Source organism: Lolium perenne, chromosome 6, assembly GCF_019359855.2.
Source record: "Lolium perenne isolate Kyuss_39 chromosome 6, Kyuss_2.0, whole genome shotgun sequence".
Lineage (NCBI taxonomy): Eukaryota > Viridiplantae > Streptophyta > Magnoliopsida > Poales > Poaceae > Lolium > Lolium perenne.
This window is the reverse complement of record NC_067249.2, coordinates 172,651,621-172,671,032: the sequence shown is the minus strand read 5'-3', so window position 1 is coordinate 172,671,032 and position 19,412 is coordinate 172,651,621. Positions and strand designations below refer to the sequence as shown.

The following is a 19,412-nucleotide window of genomic DNA, read 5'->3' as shown; positions in this document are numbered from 1 at the left end:
CTACTAGGAAAAAGGCAATCAGTGGCGCACCACATATAGCCATCAGTGGCGCACTAGTGGTGCGCCACTGTTATCACGCCACTGCTAACTCTTAGTAGTGGCGCACTAGTGGTGCGCCATTGCTATTTGGCTTAGCAGTGGCGCACCAGGTAGTGCGCCACTACTAGCTTCATGGTGCGCCACTACTAAATGCTGAGGTGCGCCACTGGACAGAAACATGGTGCGCCACTACTAAAATTTGAAATTTCTAGATCTGGATCTGGATCTGGATCTGGATCTGGCACATTTTGTTTCGAATTTTTTTGGCTCATTTTTTTTCTCATTTTTGTTGCTAGAATTATTTGTGCAATGTTCATTCTCATTTTTCTTAGCCTAGCCGCCGGTGAGGATGGATGAGAGAGGTAGGAGAGGTGAAGAGAGGTGAGGAGATGGAGGATGTAGGAGAGGATGAACAAGAGGAAGAAGGCTAGAGGTAATGGAGGCCAGAGGGTCGCCGGGGGTCGTCGGGGGTCGGCGGAGGGTCGCCGGAGGGTCGCCGGGGGTCGCCGGAGGGTCGCCGGAGGATCGTCGGAGGGTCGTCGGAGAGTAAGGTCACCATAGCGGAGGAGCTCGCCGGAAAGTAAGGTCACCGGAGGTCAACATAGTGAGGAGGTCGCCGGAGTGAAAGGAGAAGTAGAGGAAAAGGATGAAAAGAGAGGAGGAGAGAAGAGGAGAGGAGGAGAAGAGGAGAGGAGAGGAGAAGAGAATGAGAGCAGGAGAATGTGTGGAGGAGGAGGGAGGAGGGAGGAGGGAGGAGGAGGTAAGTGGCTGGCTCCTCCCACTTTGAATCTCGGCCATTTTGAAATTCGTGGGCGGGAAGCTTAGCAGTGGCGCACCAAGGCATGGGTGCGCCACCGCTAATTATTTTCTTTTTTTTGAAATTTTTTCATCAAAATCTAAAACCTGAAAAAAGTCCTGTTTCTGTTTTCCAATTGAGGAATCCATTTTTTGTCCAAACGGCCGTAGGCAGTTGAATTCGAATAGGAAATTTCGCGTAGATAGATTTTGATATAAAAAAGTTTTTCATCGGAGGTCGTATGCAACCAGAAATCCCGTTTTACCGAAAGATGACGACATTTTGCATAATATATCAAAATTCATTTTTTTAAATTTGCACTAAACCTAGATGACATATTACATGGGCATCTCGAAGGATTTTATTTTTTGAAATTTCTATCTATTTTATTTATTTTTTCCAAACCCGAAGGTGCCCAAACATTTCCATCACCCCCTTTACATAGCAATGGCGCACCATGTAGAGGTGCGCCACTGCTACATAAAATAGCTGTGGCGCACCTCTACATGGTGCGCCATTTCTATGTATAAGGCTGGGTCAAACCCATGGTCAAACTTAGGGGTGGTGCACCACAGAAGAGGTGCGCCACTACTACATTTTTTATAGTGGCCCACCACTTTCCGGTGCGCCACTGCTAAGTAGTAGTGGCGCACTGCCCTACTGGTGCGCCACTAACACCCATCTTACGGCTAGGCCTTTTCCTAGTAGTGTCGAGCACGAACGGAGCCTCGAGCCTTGAGCTTTATGTCCACCCCTACGTGCGATGGAGTGTCCATCCGACCCGAGCACTGGTGGAAAAAAGGGCTTTGGTCGCGGTTGGCAACTGCCATTAGTCGCGGTGGCGCAACCGCGACCAAAGCTGCGCGACTAAAGGCCCCCCCCTTTAGTCGCGGTTCCTTACGAACCGCGACTAAAGGCCCGTCCACGTGGGCCGCAGGCGAGCGCCAGGGCGGAGGACCTTTAGTCGCGGTTCTTCTGGCCAGCCGCGACTAAAGGCCTCCGCAGGGTTTAGGGTTTTAGCCCCCCTCCCCCTAAATCTGGTTTCTTTTTAATTTGTATTATTTTATTTCTTTTGGGTTTTAATTCTGAAGGAGTTTCACATATTTAGGCCAACCGCGACTAAAGGCCTCCGCAGGGTTTAGGGTTTTAGCCCCCCTCCCCCTAAATCTGGTTTCTTTTTAATTTGTATTATTTTATTTCTTTTGGGTTTTAATTTTGAAGGAGTTTCACATATTCTACGGATCGTATACATACATGCATATGAATGTACAATTTCAAACAAATTTGAAATTAGAACCAAAAAGAATTCAAGAGGAATATACAATATATATTCAATATCGGATGACCATATACAATATATATTCAATATCGGATGACCATATACAATTTTGAACAAGTTAGTTACAAATTCTGGTGCATATAAAGTTCTACGTCATCGTAATAGTGTTCTCCTTTAGGATCGATGACTTCCCTCGCCAACCATCCAGCTAGTTCCTCTTGAAGTGGTCGGAAGCGAGCTTCGGACTAAGCGTCTTCCGGAGGTTATTCCTCAGGATGTTGTTCTCACACGTCTGGTCCCGCTCATTGCGTATCTCCGGATCCTCTCACAAACATAGTATCCACATAGGTTGGTCCCCGGTGGCTGAGTATCCCCAGTCGTCCGCACTGCCATTTTAAAATGTAGCTCTTTTTTGAATTCACCGACCTTGGTATCTACGAACCGTCTCCAAACCCTACGAGGCAAAGAAAATTAAATAAACAAGAGAGTTATTAATTAGTTACTTGATATTAGGAAATGATGAACGAAATAGGCCGATCGATATAGAGCGCAAATGAATGAAAATAATTACTTTTGCATCATTTTTCTCATGTCGCCCCAAAGCGCCGGATCCATATTCAGAGAGTCGTGGACGAGAACTGAGGAGGTCTGAACTTTAATTACCATAAGAATCCAGTGGAACCTGCGGACACGATACATGCACGATCATGCATAACTCATCGATTAGCCACATACCATGCATGGAGTAAACAAAAGAGAATGTGCTCAAGACAGAAACACTCACCCAAAATGGTAAGGAAATAGAATATCACTTTTCGTTGCTGTTTTCTAATAAACCGCCACAGGTCATCCTCCACGTCGGCGGGGTGGTGTTCTAACACATGTGAATTAACGATGTGTGGGTCAATGAACCCAACATCATGGATGTTCCTTATTCGCATTTCCCGCTTCTTCATTCTCGCATAATAGCGTACACAACAAGATAGTTAGGACAAGCGGTGCAATGAACGAGATGGGGTAGAAATTAATAAATCACTTACAGAACGTAGCAACTGATGATAGATTTGTCGAGGTCGCGCAGATTGAACAGCTGGAACAATTCACTCAGAGGAATTTGTACCCAGTAATGTTTGAAGTGATGCTCATATCTAACTTCCGCATAGATATAGTCTTTGGCGTTTTTATGTTTTATGTAACCCTTGTACCAATTTAGCAGACCTAGCATTTGTCGAGGTAGATCCCCTTCCTGCGCAGGCTCGACGAGAGGGCCATTCTTCACATATGTAAATACTACGTCCTTCATTGGCGCCTCATCAAGGCCTAGCCGTGCACGACGAGTGATACCTAACTCGGCCGCTTGTTCTCTCGGCACTCGTTACGGTCAATCCACAAAGCCGCCGCTGCTATGATATCGGGGCATCCGGATCGGCGGCTTGCACTATGAGCGGGGCGATCGATTGTTTACTTTGTTCCCCGAGCTGGGCAACTTCTTTCCCCCTTTCTAATTTTGACTCGGCCTCGTCCTTCACGGCTTTCTTCTCCGCCAACTCTTTCCTGTTCTTGAACGCGAGTGCTTGCCTACGAAGTTCACGTAAATAGTCGTCAGCAGATTCTTCGCGGCTTGGGACGGTGTGTTCAAAAATGACTTAGCCCACTGCTTTTCCTTGTCGTAATATACCGGCTTGGGCTCGCCCTCTATTTTCCTCTTGACGCTCGCCTTCCATTTCTCTAAATCAGCAGCCGCGCCCGCCTCGACTTCCTCGGCACTACTTTCCCAAGGCCTCGTGGGGAGAGGCTTCGTGATACCTCCGGTACCTTTGTTTTCTTAGGTACGTAAGGGTCCGGGTTAATAACCCAGGACTGCTTCGCTTCTTCGCCGGAGGTGGATTGGGGGCGGTACCGGTGTCCGATCACCCGCGGACGAGGACTCGGGGCGGCGGCGTGGGCTGACGTGAATGAGGTGTATTAGGTGAAGCACCACCGCCACCGTCACCGCCACCGCCACCGTCACCGCCACCGCCACCGCCACCGTCACCGCCACCGCCACCACCACCACCGTACGGGGGTGGACTTGTTGGCGCCTCGCCCGGAAACTTGATAAATTTCTTCTCGCCATAGAATGAATCCGGCGCTTGACATCTCCAAGTCTTTTCACCCCTTCAGGTGTAGCAATGTCAATGTCCAGGTTCTCAAACCCTTGGACTATCTCCTCCACCGTCACACGAGCATAGCCATCTTGAATGGGGTTGTTGTGGTGGAGTGCTCCAGGTGGTAAAGCACGCCGATGGCTACCTTCATGGACATGTTCCCGATAGGATAATACAGATGACATGCTTTCATCTCCTTTATATCGTCCACGGGGTAGCGAGGAGGCTCCGGTGCAGTAATTTCGACCACCGAGGCTCCGGTGCAGTAATTTCTATCGTCGGTGCACCAGCCGGTGAGGCCTCCGTGGAAGCCACGCTGCTTCTTCTCTCGCTGGCTTCCGAGATCCATTGGATGATCTTCAGCATGCTGCGCCCGAGCTGCATCTCTTTCGGCGACTAGTACACTCACGGTTTTCTTCATCACATCCATTTCAGTTACCAACTTCGCCACAACATCTGCATCCCGATCCATCTTTCTCTTACGGCTTCTGTAACCGTACGGGTCATCGTTCCGGGGAACCCTATTTTCCACGGAATGGGCCCCATGCCTCGTATACGTCCTCCGTGTTCAGGGATTCCCGAGGGCTTTTGTCGGGCGTCGTTCTCTCTGTTGAACCTGATCCTCCCTCTTGAGCCTCCTCATTGCCTCAATAAGCTTTTGGGTGGGTGTAATTATTTTGCCCGATAAACACACTCCCCTGTCTCCGGGTTCAGCGATCCCCCATGCCCGTACCACCAGCTTTTGGCCCTTGGGTCCCATCCCTCCGTACTGGACGGATTCCTCGCGCCTCAGCTCGTTCTCCATCTTCTCCCACTTAGGCTGCCAAAAGCGATACCCTCCTGGCCCCATTTTATGATTGTACTCCTTCTTGGCCGCATTTTCCTTATTTTTTCTCGATAGTTCAAGGAACTGCTCCGATTTCTTTTGCTTCACAAATTCTGGCCAATCATGTTGCAGTTTCTCATATTGTCCTATGAAATCCGGAGTCTTGCCCTGGTTGACAAAGTCATGGGCTAGATTTTGCTTGTATTTCCGGAATGCGTTGGCCATCCTAGAAAGAGCGAACTGTTTGACTAGCTTGCGCCTCTCCTTGTTTTCCGCAATCTTGTTACCCTCCTCATCGTATTTGCGGTATTCCGGAGGTAGAACGAAATGTTCCATAAGCTTGTTGAAGCAATCTTTTTTTTCTCTCTTATCGACAAAAGTGAAACCAACACGTGCCTTCTTTGGCTCATTCCACTCCTGGCGGGTGATCGAGACGTTGTCTCTAACAACGGCTCCGCATTGGCTGACAAACTTGGTGGCGTTCTTGCTGGGCTCCAGCGGCCTGCCGGTTGCTTCATCGACAACATCGATGGTGCATGTTTCTCCTGCTTTCATCGTCTTGGTTGCGCCACGCTTTGACGACGTACTCGATTTTTTCGACGATCCGGCCGAGGGCTAAAATAAGAAAGAGAGTCGCGCGCGTTAGTACACACACATTTATTCAAATCAGACGCTCAATATGTACATATATATATATATACCTCGGCGCCGGAGGTGGTTGCTACTTCCAACTGAAGATCGTCGTTTATCGACGTTTCTTCGGCACCATCTTGCTGACCATGCCCTTCATCTTCACCCTCAAGGTTCAGATAAGAAGAGATATCATCTTCTTCTTCTCCGGTCGGCACATATGGAATATCGCCTTTTATGATGCCGAACATATGGTCTTCAGCGTCCGGATCATAGTTGTCCAGAATCGGGTCAGCTCTATCGTCCGCCATATGTCAGTCCTGAAAACATGTAGTCAAAACAAATTAATTAAGTGAAGAAGGGGGGCGGTGGCGGTGGCGAAAGGGCGGTGGCAAAAGGAGGGGGCGAGGAAAGGGTGGGAGAGGGTGTCGCGGTATATGCGGGGTCGCGGTGGCGAAAGGGGGGCGGCGGAAGGTAGGCGCGCGGTGGCGGTGGCGAAAGGGGGGCGGCGGTGGCGGTGGCGCAACGCGGTGGCACAATAAAAAGTGTCTGACGCCACAGTCTAATTACATTTTACAATAAACCCCTTCTAAATTAATCAAAAGAAGCCCAGCACTATCTCTCCTCTCCCGGCGTGCAACCACTGCGCCTTCGTGATACTGGGCAACCGGCACCGCCTCTGCCGTTGCGGGAGAAGAATCCGGCGCGTCCGGCCTCGCGACCACCGGATCCAGCCCACCCAGCCTTGCCGCCGGCGGATCAAGCCTGGCCGACGCGGCGAGGGGATCTTGGTTGCGCGGCGTGGTGGTGGGATCTCGACGGCTCGGCGCGGCGCGACAGTGGGATCTCGGCAGCGCGGGAGCTCGGTGGCGCGGTGATGGGATCTCGGTGGCGAGGAGCAGAGCGAGTGGTCCGCGGGTGCGAATGGGCTGCGCGGGTGTCGTGCGCGTCAGGGTTTCATGTGCATTTGGGAGGGAGCGCGGGGTAAGGAAGAAAAAGGTTCGAGGGTTTTCCTGCAAAATTCCTCGTCCGACACTTTTTTCGGATCGGAGGGAGTACGTTTTCAAATTTTCAAGTTTACAAAATTTTAAGTCAATTTTGATTAACAAATTGTGAGTTCATATGAAAAAAAAAAAAAAAAAACAAAAAGGGCCGGCCGGCCTTCTCCCTCACGCGCTCTCCTCTCGATCTCCCTCTCTCTCAGAACGACGCGGCGGCGCGGGCTAGGCGGCGCGCGGCGGTGCGGGCGGCGGGCGAGGCGCGACGTGACGCGACGAGGACACGGCAACGGCGGGCGACGTGCGGGCGCCGGTGCGGGCCGGCGGCGAGGGCGGCGCGGCGGCGCGGCCGCGGCGCGACGACGACGACGTACACGCGGGCGGCGCTTGCCGCAGAGAGAGCACGTACGGGCAGCGCAGTTCGACGCGGGCGACGAGGATCGAGGGCGGCGGCGGAGGTGTTCGGCGGCGACGATCAGCGCGGCGGCAGGCCTTCAGCGTCTTCGAGAGAAACGGCGAAGAAGATGAAGTGTGGGCGGGCGGCGCGATATTTATACACGAGGCCTTTAGTCGCGGTTGGGGTCCCCAACCGCGACTAAAGGTACCCCTTTAGTCGCGGTTGGTGACCCCAACCGCGACTAAAGCCTTTTTTGCCCCGCGGTTGAGGTTCCCGCGGAAAACGACCTTTAGTCGCGGTTGGCCTGGCCAACCGCGACTAAAGGCCTTTTTCGAAATTATTTCGTTTTCTAAATGTGAAAAATAAAACTAATTAAATTCAAAACTTTAAAAATACAAATAATATATCAAAAAATTCAGAAAAATAAAACTAATTAAATTCAAAACTTTAAAAATACAAATAATATATCAAAAAATTCAGAAAAATAAAACTAATTCATTTCAAAATATTAAAAATACAAATTATATATCAAAAAATTAAGAAAAATAAAACTAATTCATTTCAGAATCATAAAATACAAATAATATATCAAAAAATTTAGAAAAATAAAACTAATTCATTTCAAAATGTTAAAAATACAAATAATATATCAAAAAATTCAGAAAAATAGAACTAATTCAATTCAAAATGTTGAAAATACAAATAATATACCAAAAAAATCAGAAAAATAAAACTAATTCAATTCAAAATGTTAATAATACAAATAATATATCAAAAAATTCAGAAAAATAAAACTAATTCATTTCAAAATGTTAAAAATACATATAATATATCAAAAAATCAGAAAAATAAAACTAATTCAATTCAAAATTTTAAAAATACAAATAATATATCAAAAAAATCAGAAAAAAAACTAATGCAATTCAAAATCTTAAAAATACAAATAATATATCAAAAAATTCAGAAAAATAAAACTAATTCAATTCAAAAAATCTTAAAAATACAAATTATCAAAAATTCAAAAAATAAAACTAATTCAATTCAAAAGTTCGTTGGCCCCCTCTTCCCGCCTCTTTCCGCCGACCCCCTCTTCCCTCCTCGTCTTCCCGCCATTTCTTCCCTGTCTTCCCGCCTCTTTCTTCCCACCAATTGTTTCCCGCCAATTTCTTCCGGCCTCTTTCTTCCCGCCAATTTTTTCCCGCCAATTTCTTCCCGCCACTTTCTCCCCGCCTCTTTCTTCCCGCCTCCTGTCTTCCCGCTCCCATTTTTCCCGCCATTTGTCACTACATATAGGTAGCCCGGCTTGGCCCGCATCTCATCTCTACAATCTCTCAGCCCTCTCTCATAGCGTCCCCCGCACCCACTCAAACCGACCAGCAGGTGGAGGAGCTTTGCGCCTCGAACTACCCTTGCCCTCCGGCTACCGCGTCCCCGGCCGGGAGCCTAAGCGCCGGCGGCGTGCCGGTCCCTCCCGTCCCTCGTGGTACTGCGCGCCGGCGGCCATCACGAACCACTACTACCTCGACCTCACGCCGGAGCAGCGGATGAATCCGCCGGCATCCCGATAACCAGCATACTTGGGACGCCTTCTTCATCAATCGGCGTGAGAGGGCGCTCGCTGTATGAGGAGGACGGTCCGCCTCCCGGAAACTTCCACGAGGCCGGCCGTCGGCTATGGTGGTACGGCCGGACTCGCAGAGCGTCATGGACTACATCACGGCCGGCGATATCCCCCGCCCGCGCTACCCTCGATTCGAGCCACGAGCGCCGCCCGACGACAGCGACGACAGCAGCGACGACGACGCCGGCAACTTAGAAGGCGACGACTACCAGTACAATGGCGGCGGCTATGAAGACTACGAGTATGCATATTATACGCCTAGGCAGGAGTATGACTAAATCACTCCAAATTTCAAGTATGTAGGAGTATGACTTAGTCACTCCAAATTTCCTGTATGCAGGAGTATGACTTAGTCACTCCAAATTTCATGTATGCAGGAGTATGACTTAGTCACTCCAAATTTCATGTATCATCAGTGCTATCTCGAGTCAATTGAATCATTCGAAAATGGACACCAAACACATCACGGGTAATATAATTCACATGATTCATTCAACAAAGTTTGGTACAATAAATTATTACACATCATTTCTTCCCTTGTGTCCCTGCTTGCTTACGATTGTGCCGTATCCATGGAGCATCCTCATCATTTAACTTAATGCTTGGGTCGGTGTTCACTTTGAAGGGCGGAATTTCAGCAAACATATTATAATCTTCTGACATGTCTGTCTTGTCCTCCACTCCCACGATGTTTCTTTTCCCTGAAAGAACAATGTGGCGCTTTGGATCATCGAACGATGTACTGATCATTTTCTTATCTTTCCGTTTCCTCGGTTTGCTACTCATGTCCTTCACATAGAAAACCTGAGCGACATCTTTCGCTAGGACGAATGGTTCGTCAAGATAACCAAGATTGTTGAAATCCACCATTGTCATTCCGTATTGCTGGTCCACCTTTACCCCACCTCTGTTAGCTTGAACCATTTGCACCGGAACAAAGGGACCCTAAAGGAGGGTCCATAGTCAAGTTCCCATATCTCCTCTATGTAACCATAATATGTGACCTTTTGCCCATTCTCGGTTGCGTGCATCAAAGCGGACACCACTGTTTTGGTTGGTGCTCTTTTTATCTTGGGCGATCGTGTAAAATGTATTCCCATTTATCTCGTACCCTTGGAAAGTCGTTATAGTCGAAGATGGTGTCTTGGCCAACATGTACAGCTGATCTACAACCTTATTGTCACTCATTAAATGTTTTCTCAACCAACCGCCGAAAGTCTCCATGTGGGCCTTCCTAATCCAGGATTCGGGCTTCCTGTGGTTGTCCGAGCGTAAAATATTCTTGTGTTTCTCAAAGTACGGAGCAACCAAGCTGGAATTGGTCAGAACTGTGTGGTGTGCTTCAGTCAGAGAATGGCCGTCCATACATATCATTGATTTCCTTCCGATCGTGCCTTTTCCACTTAGTCTCCCCTCGTGCCGCGATTGAGGAAGACCAATCGGCTTAAGGTCAGGAACAAAGTCAACACAAAACTCAATTACCTCCTCATTTCCATAGCCCTTGGCGATGCTTCCTTCAGCCTAGCACGGTTACGAACATATTTCTTTAATACTCCCATGAACCTCTCGAAGGGGAACATATTGTGTAGAAATACAGGACCGAGAATGGAAATCTCATCGACTAGGTGAACCAGGAGGTGCGTCATAATATTGAAGAAGGATGGCGGGAACACCAACTCGAAACCGACAAGACATTGGATCACATCGTTACGTAACCGTGGTAGAACTTCTCGGATTGATTACCTTCGTAGAGATTGCATTGAGGAATGCACATAGCTTCACAATGGCTACTCGAACATTTTCCGGCAGGAGCCCCCTCAAAGCAATCGGAAGCAATTGCGTCATAATCACGTGGCAGTCGTGAGACTTCAGGTTTTGGAACTTTTTCTCCGCCATGTTTATTATTCCCTTTATATTGGACGAGAATCCTGACGGGACCTTCATACTCGCTCAGCATTCAAAAAAGATGACCTTCTCTTCTTTGGTCGAGCGTAGCTGGCACGACCTTGAAACCGTTCGGATGCCGGTCATCAGGGTCTTTCAAACTTTGCTGGTCCCGCCGTGCTTCCTTTGTATCATTTGACTTCCCATACACGCCCAAGAAGCTTAGGATGTTCACGCAAATATTCTTCGTAACGTGCATCACGTCGATTGCAGAGCGGACTTCTAGGACTTTCCAATATTCTAGCTCCCGAATATAGATTTCTTCTTCCACATGGCTACGTGCCCGTCAGCTCCCTTAGGAACTTATAGTCAGCCAGGACACTTACCAAAGATGACTTTCAAACCCTTGACCATATCAAATACCTCAAGGTACCGGTGTGTTCCGCAGGCTTCGGCCGGTGATCTGCCTTGCCGTTGTAATGCTTGCCTTTCTTTCTTCTTGGATGACCTTTCGGAAGAAATCGACGATGCCCAAGGTACACGTTCTTCTTACAATTTGGCAAATGTACACTTTCAGTCTCATGTAAGCGGTGCGTGCATGCATTGTATCCCTTATTTGACAGTCCCGAAAGGTTACTAAGAGCAGGCCAATCGTTGATGGTTACGAAAAGCAACGCTCGTAGGTCAAATTCCTCTTCTTTGTGCTCATCCCACACACGGACACCAGGTCTGCCCCACAGCTGTAAAAGTTCATCAACTAATGGCCTTAGGTACACATCGATGTCGTTGCCGGGATTCTACGGACCTTCGATGAGCACAGGCATCATACAGAACATCCCCTTCAAGCACAACCAAGGAGGAAGGTTGTAGATTCAGAGAGTCACGGGCCAGGTACTATGGCTGGAGCTCTGCTCGCCAAAAGGATTCATGCCATCCGTACTTAGACCAAATCTTATGTTCCTTGCGTCACTGCAAAATCTTTGAACTCTCTGTCGATCTTTCTCCATTGCGTTCCATCTGCGGGGTGTCTCAACTCCCCGTCCGACTTACGGTCCTCTTTGTGCCATCGCAACAACTTGGCATGCTCTTTGTTCTGAACAGACGTTTCAACCGTGGTATTATAGGAGCATACCACATCACCTTGGCGGGAACCCTCTTCCTGGGTTTCTCGGCCCTCAACATCGTCACCAGGGTCATCGCCTCGATCTTATAACGCAATGCAAAGGTGCATACCGGGCATTCATTCAAATTCTCGTATTCACCGCGGTAGAGGATGCGATCGTTGATGCATGCATGTATCTTCGTAACCTCTAAACCTAGAGGGCAGACAACCTTCTTTGCTTCGTACGTAGTGGCGGGCAACTCGTTATTCTTTGGAAACATATTCTTCAACATTTTCAGCAAGTTTTCAAATGCCGAGTCAGCTACACCTGCCTGTGCCTTCCATCTCAGCAAATCCAGTGTGCAGCCCAGCTTTTTCAGACCATCATCGCATCCGGGGTACAGCGCCTTCCTGTGATCCTCTAACATGCGATCCAAATTCTCCCTCTCTTTTTCAGTTTCGCAGCGTCTCCGTGCATCAGCAATGGTCCGACCAAGATCATCAACGGGATCATCACGTGCCTCTTCTTCACCTTCCCCTTCATCGTCCCCTTCACCTTCAGCATCCTCCATGAAAGTATCACCGAAATGAGCAAGATAGCTTTCATCGATGAAATCATCCCCTTCTTCATCTTCTTCCATTATAACCCCTCTTTCTCCATGCTTGGTCCAACAATTATAGCTTGGCATGAATCCGTGCCGAAGCAGGTGCATGTGAACATCTCTTGAGGAAGAGTAACCCTACCGATACTTACATTTAACACATGGACAGATAACAAAACCCTCCTGCTTGTTCGCATTAGCCACTACGAGGAAATCTTTCAAACCCGCACTGAACTCGCCGGAGAGTCGGTTACCGTACATCCATTGTCGATTCATCTGCATTATTATAATATAAAATATATAATTAACCATCATGCATTTGTTAAACTAACTAGCTACAAACAATATAAATTAAACAATGAACTAATGCACATTTTATCAACGACACATCAAAGGTTCAAGTTGCTAACCGCGATCGAGGAGGAAAAAATAAATGAGAAAGCTCAAGTGTGGCTCCAACACTTCATATCATGTTTGTTTCATGCTCTTGGGGCATTTCATCAAACACCTTATGTGCATAAGAGGAACCAAAATCAAACCTAACACCCACTTGTGAAGCTTGTGAAGAGAATGGCACCAAATGGCTAAGTGTTGGCTGCTGGATGGGTATATATAGGGGAGGGGCTTTAGTCCCGGTTGGCCTGGCCAACCGCGACTAAAGGCCTTCGGGCACCTTTAGTCGCGGTTGGCCTGGCCAACCGCGACTAAAGACCCCCCACGTGCACCGGCTGGCCACCGAGCGCCTGGGCCCAGGCCTTTGGTCGCGGTTCTCCTCCCGAACCGCGACTAAAGGTACCATTTGTCGCGGATCCTGCAGCATCGCGACTTATGGGGCTCACCCGAAGCCTGTTTTTCCACCAGTGGAGCATTCGTTATTACAGCCACATTGAATCTTGCTTATCACTATATATTTACTAGATTTTTTCGGTATCCTTTACATGTTCTTGTGGGTTTTTCATACTTCCATCAGTACAAAAAGCAGTGGCGTACAGGTTTTTATTTGGTTTCTGTGATTAACCGGACAATTATCTTTTTAATTAATGGAACATGCAAAACTTTTGCCTCGTGTTTTAAAAATAAAAGAAAACAAGCAGCAGTGGAGCTACGTGTACACTTTAGGCCAATTTTATTTTCTAAAATTAACTTTATTTGGTCTATTTTTTCATCAATAGTGGCGCAAAGTATTTTGCCAGATGGGCCAAGCTCCACCGCTATGTGCAAGTGCTACGCCCAACGTGTTGCCAAGGCTGCTATCTTGGTAATCGATGTTTTTGTTGAATAAAACCAGAAGTTAATCTGTCCTCTTGAGCTTTCCTTTTTGCAATAGTGCTGGCATTTGGGCACTCAATTCTGCAACCATTTGGGCACTCAATTCTCAAAAAAACTAGCAACTAACCTTGTTGTGCTGGTAGTCGATGTTCTTGTTGAATAAACGCAGAAGGTTAGTTGCTAGTTTTTTTCTCAAATAAAAATAGCTGCCAGAGTTATATGAGGTCGATGTTAAATTATACCGCGCCGCGGTTTCTCATTACAGTCATTGATCTACATCATGTTCATCTGAATACTAATAAACTGATCCCCGGGGATCAGTATACGATCTTCAAGAAAAATAAAGGACTTGGGAAGCAACTCCATAACACCTAACCGTTTTTAAATTGGGTTAATTAGAGCATCTCCAGTCGCGTCCCCCAAACCGTCCCCCAAAGGGATTTGGGGCGCGCCGGACAAAAAAAACGTTCCAGCCGCGTCCCCCAAAGCCCTTTTTTGTCCGGCGCGCCCCGATACGGTGTCCGGCGCCCCGAGCCCGTCCCCGTCCCACAGGGGACGCTCCGGGGACGCCGGACACAACGAAAAGCGAGGCCAACCGACGCGGGCCCGACGCGTCAGCGGCACGGAAGGCTAAAACCCCGTCGCCTACCTTTGGTCAAGCGACGTTAATGGCGTCCCTGTTTTCCCAGGCGACGCAGGGACGCGTCTCGTCGTGCATGGCCGCGTGGCCGTCCGCGCCGGAGTTATTGCGTGCAACCGCCCGCTGCCGCCGCTGTTTTAAGGCGCCCTGCAGTTAGCGCCGCTCATAATCCTTCTCGTCGCCGCCGCCTCCCCCTCCCAGATCCTCTCCTCGCCGCTCAAAAAATGTCGAGCTCGTCCTCCCGCAAGATCGCCCAGGCGAACGGCTTCAGCCGCGGCAGCCTCACCGTGCCGGAGGCGTGGGCGCTGTACCACGCCCGGTATCCAGTCCCGCCGGACATGCGGCTGCCAAGCAGGGGCGGCTGGAAGATGGCCGTGAACGGCAATGGCGTCCCGCCGCCGCCGAAGCCAGACACGCAGCAATGGTGGGACGGCATCAGGGCCCGGCGGGCTCAACTCACCGCCGCCGAGCGGCAGGATCCGACGTGGGCGGCGAACGACAACGACGCCTGGTGGAAGTCGTACTTCCAGGCGAAGTACGACGTCGAGATGCACAGCACCACCGGCCTCATCGGCGGGCCCAACAGCTGGAACAGGGAAGGCCGCGCCCTGTTCTGGGGCGTTCCGGGGCGCACCCTCGACAACGTCATCCGCGGCATCCGCAACGGCGCTCCAAGGCTGGAGATGCCGTCGTCGCCGCCGCCGTCTCCTCAATGGCAGCCGAGGAGGATGACGTACTCGTCCTCCTCGCACTCTTCTTCCTCGGGACCGGCGCGATCGACGCCGTCCTCGTCGTACCGGTCGGCGCCCTACACCGTCCCCAAACGGGAGGTGAAGGAGGAGCCGGCGACGCCCGTCAACACGAGGCGTGGCGGTAGCGGCAGCGGGCGGCAGCAAGGGAGGCGCGGCGGCGCCCTCCTCATCCCGAAGCCGGAGGTGAAGGAGGAGCCGGAGGAAGCGTCGCAGGCGGCGCTGCTGGCGGAGTACGAGCGGCAGCAGCGGCTCATCGCCAGCAGCGACGACCCCGAGGACTGCCCAGGGCTGCGGGCGGCGCTCTTGGCGTCCATGGACGACAAGGACGCCTGGAGGGGCGACCTGGACGGGGCGATCGCCATGTCCATCCGCGACTCCGGCAAGCCGCTGGTGGACCTCACCGGCGACGGCGAGGCAGGACCAAGCGGCTTGGTGAAGGACGAGCCCGTGGACGAGCCCGTCGACGAGCGCGGCAAGCAGGAGGTCGTCACCGACGAGATGTACAACTTGCAGCAGTACTACGACGCCTCCGGCCGCCGCAAGTGGTTCTAGATTAGATTTAGTTTAAATTTAGTCAAATTTCGTTCGAATCTATATAAGTTTGGACGAATCTAATCGAATCTAGTTAAGTTTAAAATTTGCGAAATTTTGTTTGGGGGACGCGACTGGGGAGCGACGTCCCCCAAACGCGGCACGAACAAAACACGTCCCCCAAACGCTCAATCCGGCGCGGTTTGGGGGACGGTTTGGGGGACGCGACTGGAGATGCTCTTAGATATATGATACTGCAATTATTGCGTATTTGAGAAATGCCACTCAGTTTTTATCTTTCAAAACATGCCACTCAATTTTTATCTTTCGAAACATGCCACTACAATTCTCAAGATTCTTCAAAAAACGCCACTCGCAGCCTTCCAAAAATGCCCCTGAAGTGGCATATTTCGAAAGATGAAAATTGTAGTGGCATTTCTCAAATACGCAATAGTTGCAGTGGCATATATCTGATTAATCCTTTTAAATTTCGCGAGGATCTTGTACTACTGTTCTACCGTCTTTTTAGTTTTAAGGCAGTGGTATCTACTATCCAGTTAGATAGAAAAAGATTTTTTATGTACAGAGTTTACGACTTTAACGAAGTTTCCGCTACAAAGACTGTTCTACCTTCAGCCTATAAGGTTTTGGATTTCAGTTTTTATACCACATAAACATTGCCTGTTTTGCTGGTCACAAGTTGCTAAACGGAAATCTCAATGTATCAGCAGATGGTGATCTTTAGATGATTATGACGGCATAGAGATGCAAGTGGGCCAACATTAAGGTACCATCTAACCTTTTGAGGTCAATAAAATGATCTAATTTTTTATGATGACGTTATAATTTTACAGAGATTAGTTCAACCTTTACACTAAAGAGATCTAACCTTTTAAGGTATCTCTTGTTAACGCGCTTACATCTCTACGACTGGCAACCTCGTGGTTTCTTCTCCATGTCACACTACATCAGTCCGCTTGGTCTTTTCTGATTCCATCCAGGTTCCATCGCTGTTCGGTGTCGCGCTCGACGTCGGTGTCGGGGTCACGGCCGCAGTTATTTTGAAGGGAGGAGACGACCGCAAACAAAGAACGTCATTCCAATTCATCCCCCATTATTATCTGCAGATCAGCTACGTCTGTCTCGCGTGTGATTTATGTACTCTCACTGAGATGGTGATTCCGTCAGGGTTTCTATACGTTACCGCTTGATTTCCAACAGAAAATTGGCTGGCACGAGTGCCCACGATGCATGCATGTCCACATGGCCAACGTACCGACGATTTAGTGCATAGATGACACGATGCATATACTTTCTCATCTATAAAAAGGTATCTTAATTGCAAATAAATTTAAATGTATCTAGATACTAAAATAGGTCTAGATACATATCTAAATTTTAATAAAGTTGAGACATCTTTTCATAGACGGAAGGAGTACTTTATTTTCTAAAGTTTTGCATTTGCAAGCGCCTGGTATGGTTAGAAAAAAGAATCGGCCTTCCGCCTTCAGGAAGATCCCGTCATACCACAGGAAAGGAGCATGACATGTTCCACGGTGACACATGTCATGCAACAATAAGATCGCGCAGCTGTACTTGCACCCTCAGAAACCTACCGCTGCCATGGCCGTGCAGCTATACGTGTACGAAACACACAACAAACGCAGCATACGGAAGACCAAGAGGTAAAATTAAGTATATTAAAATACAAATACATCAAAGTGCAAGTACATCGAAGTATACCTATAGTGAATCCCGAAGTACACCAAGTATATCATGTGTAAACCGAAAATGCACTAAGTACAACCGTGAAACCTGAAACAGACCGTATTACAATTGTTCTGAAACCTCAAATACACGTGCGCTAGCTCTTCTTTTTACAGTGATTTCGCAAGCGCATCTCTTGTGCTGCTTTCAGCTACATGGAGAGGTAGTAGCAGAAGTAACGCACAATGGGCCAATGGGCTAACACTGGTGGAAAAAAGGGCTTTGGTCGCGGTTGGCAACTGCCATTAGTCGCGGTGGCCCAACCGCGACCAAAGCAGCGCGACTAAAGGCCCCCCCCCTTTAGTCGCGGTTCCTTACGAACCGCGACTAAAGGCCCGTCCACGTGGGCCGCAGGCGAGCGCCAGGGCGGAGGACCTTTAGTCGCGGTTCTTCTGGCCAACCGCGACTAAAGGCCTCCGCAGGGTTTAGGGTTTTAGCCCCCCTCCCCCTAAATCTGGTTTCTTTTTAATTTGTATTGTTTTATTTCTTTTGGGTTTTAATTTTGAAGGAGTTTCACATATTCTACGGTACTGTATACATACATGCATATGAATGTACAATTTCAAACAAATTTGAAATTAGAACCAAAAAGAATTCAAGAGGAATATACAATATATATTCAATATCGGATGACCATATACAATATATATTCAATATCGGATGACCATATACAATTTTGAACAAGTTAGTTACAAATTCTGGTGCATATAAAGTTCTACGTCATCGTAATAGTGTTCTCCTCTAGGATCGATGACTTCCCTCGCCAACCATCCAGCTAGTTCCTCTTGAAGTGGTCGGAAGCGAGCTTCTGGACTAAGCGTCTTCCGGAGGTTATTCCTCAGGATGTTGTTCTCACACGTCTGGTCCCGCTCATTGCAGTATCTCCGGATCCTCTCACAAACATAGTATCCACATAGATTGGTCCCCGGTGGCTGAGTATCCCCAGTCGTCCGCACTGCCATTTTAAAAGATAGCTCTTTTTTGAATTCACCGACCTTGGTATCTACGAACCGTCTCCAAACCCTACGAGGCAAAGAAAATTAAATAAACAAGAGAGTTATTAATTAGTTACTTGATATTAGGAAATGATGAACGAAATAGGCCGATCGATATAGAGCGCAAATGAATGAAAATAATTACTTTTGCAACATTTTTCTCATGTCGCCCCAAAGCGCCGGATCCATATTCAGAGAGTCGTGGACGAGAACTGAGGAGGTCTGAACTTTAATTACCATAAGAATCCAGTGGAACCTGCGGACACGATACATGCACAGTCATGCATAACTCATCGATTAGCCACATACCATGCATGGAGTAAACAAAAGAGAATGTGCTCAAGACAGAAACACTCACCCAAAATGGTAAGGAAATAGAATATCACTTTTCTCTTGCTGTTTTCTAATAAACCGCCACAGGTCTTCCTCCACGTCGGCGGGGTGGTGTTCTAACACATATGAATTAACGATGTGTGGGTCAATGAACCCAACATCATGGATGTTCCTTATTCGCATTTCCCGCTTCTTCATTCTGCATAATATATAGCGTACACAACAAGATAGTTAGGACAATATATATATATATATATATATATATATAGTGCAGGCAATGAACGAGATGGGGTAGAAATTAATAAATCACTTACAGAACGTAGCAACTGATGATAGATTTGTCGAGGTCGCGCAGATTGAACAGCTGGAACAATTCACTCAGAGGAATTTCTACCCAGTAACGTTTGAAGTGATGCACATATTTAACTTCAGCATAGATATAGTCTTTGGCGTCTTTATGTTTTATGTAACCCTTGTACCAATTTAGCAGACCTTTCATTTGTCGAGGTAGATCCTCTTCCTGCGCAGGCTCGACGAGAGGGCCATTCTTCACATATGTAAATACTACGTCCTTCATTGGCGCCTCATCAAGGCCTAGCAGTGCACGAAGAGTGATACCTAACTCGGCCGCTTGTTCTCTGGCACTCGTTACAGTCAATCCATGTGCTGCCGCAGCTGCTATGATATCGGGGGCATCCGGATCGGCGGCTTGCACTATGAGCGGGGCGATCGATTGTTTACTTTGTTCCCCGAGCTGGGCAACTTCTTTCCCCCTTTCTAATTTTGACTCGGCCTCGTCCTTCA

At 48.4% G+C, this 19,412-nt stretch overlaps 1 long non-coding RNA gene across 1 annotated transcript; it reads right to left on the bottom strand.

The window, feature by feature from the left end:
- Positions 1-17,662: 17,662 nt before the first annotated feature.
- On the bottom strand, positions 17,663-18,795 carry LOC139832092 (uncharacterized). Its single transcript, XR_011746645.1, has 3 exons — positions 18,634-18,795; positions 18,421-18,531; positions 17,663-18,303 (listed from the first exon to the last, which is right to left on the bottom strand). It is a non-coding gene; the product is annotated as an uncharacterized lncRNA (long non-coding RNA).
- Between the last annotated feature and the right edge of the window lie 617 nt (positions 18,796-19,412).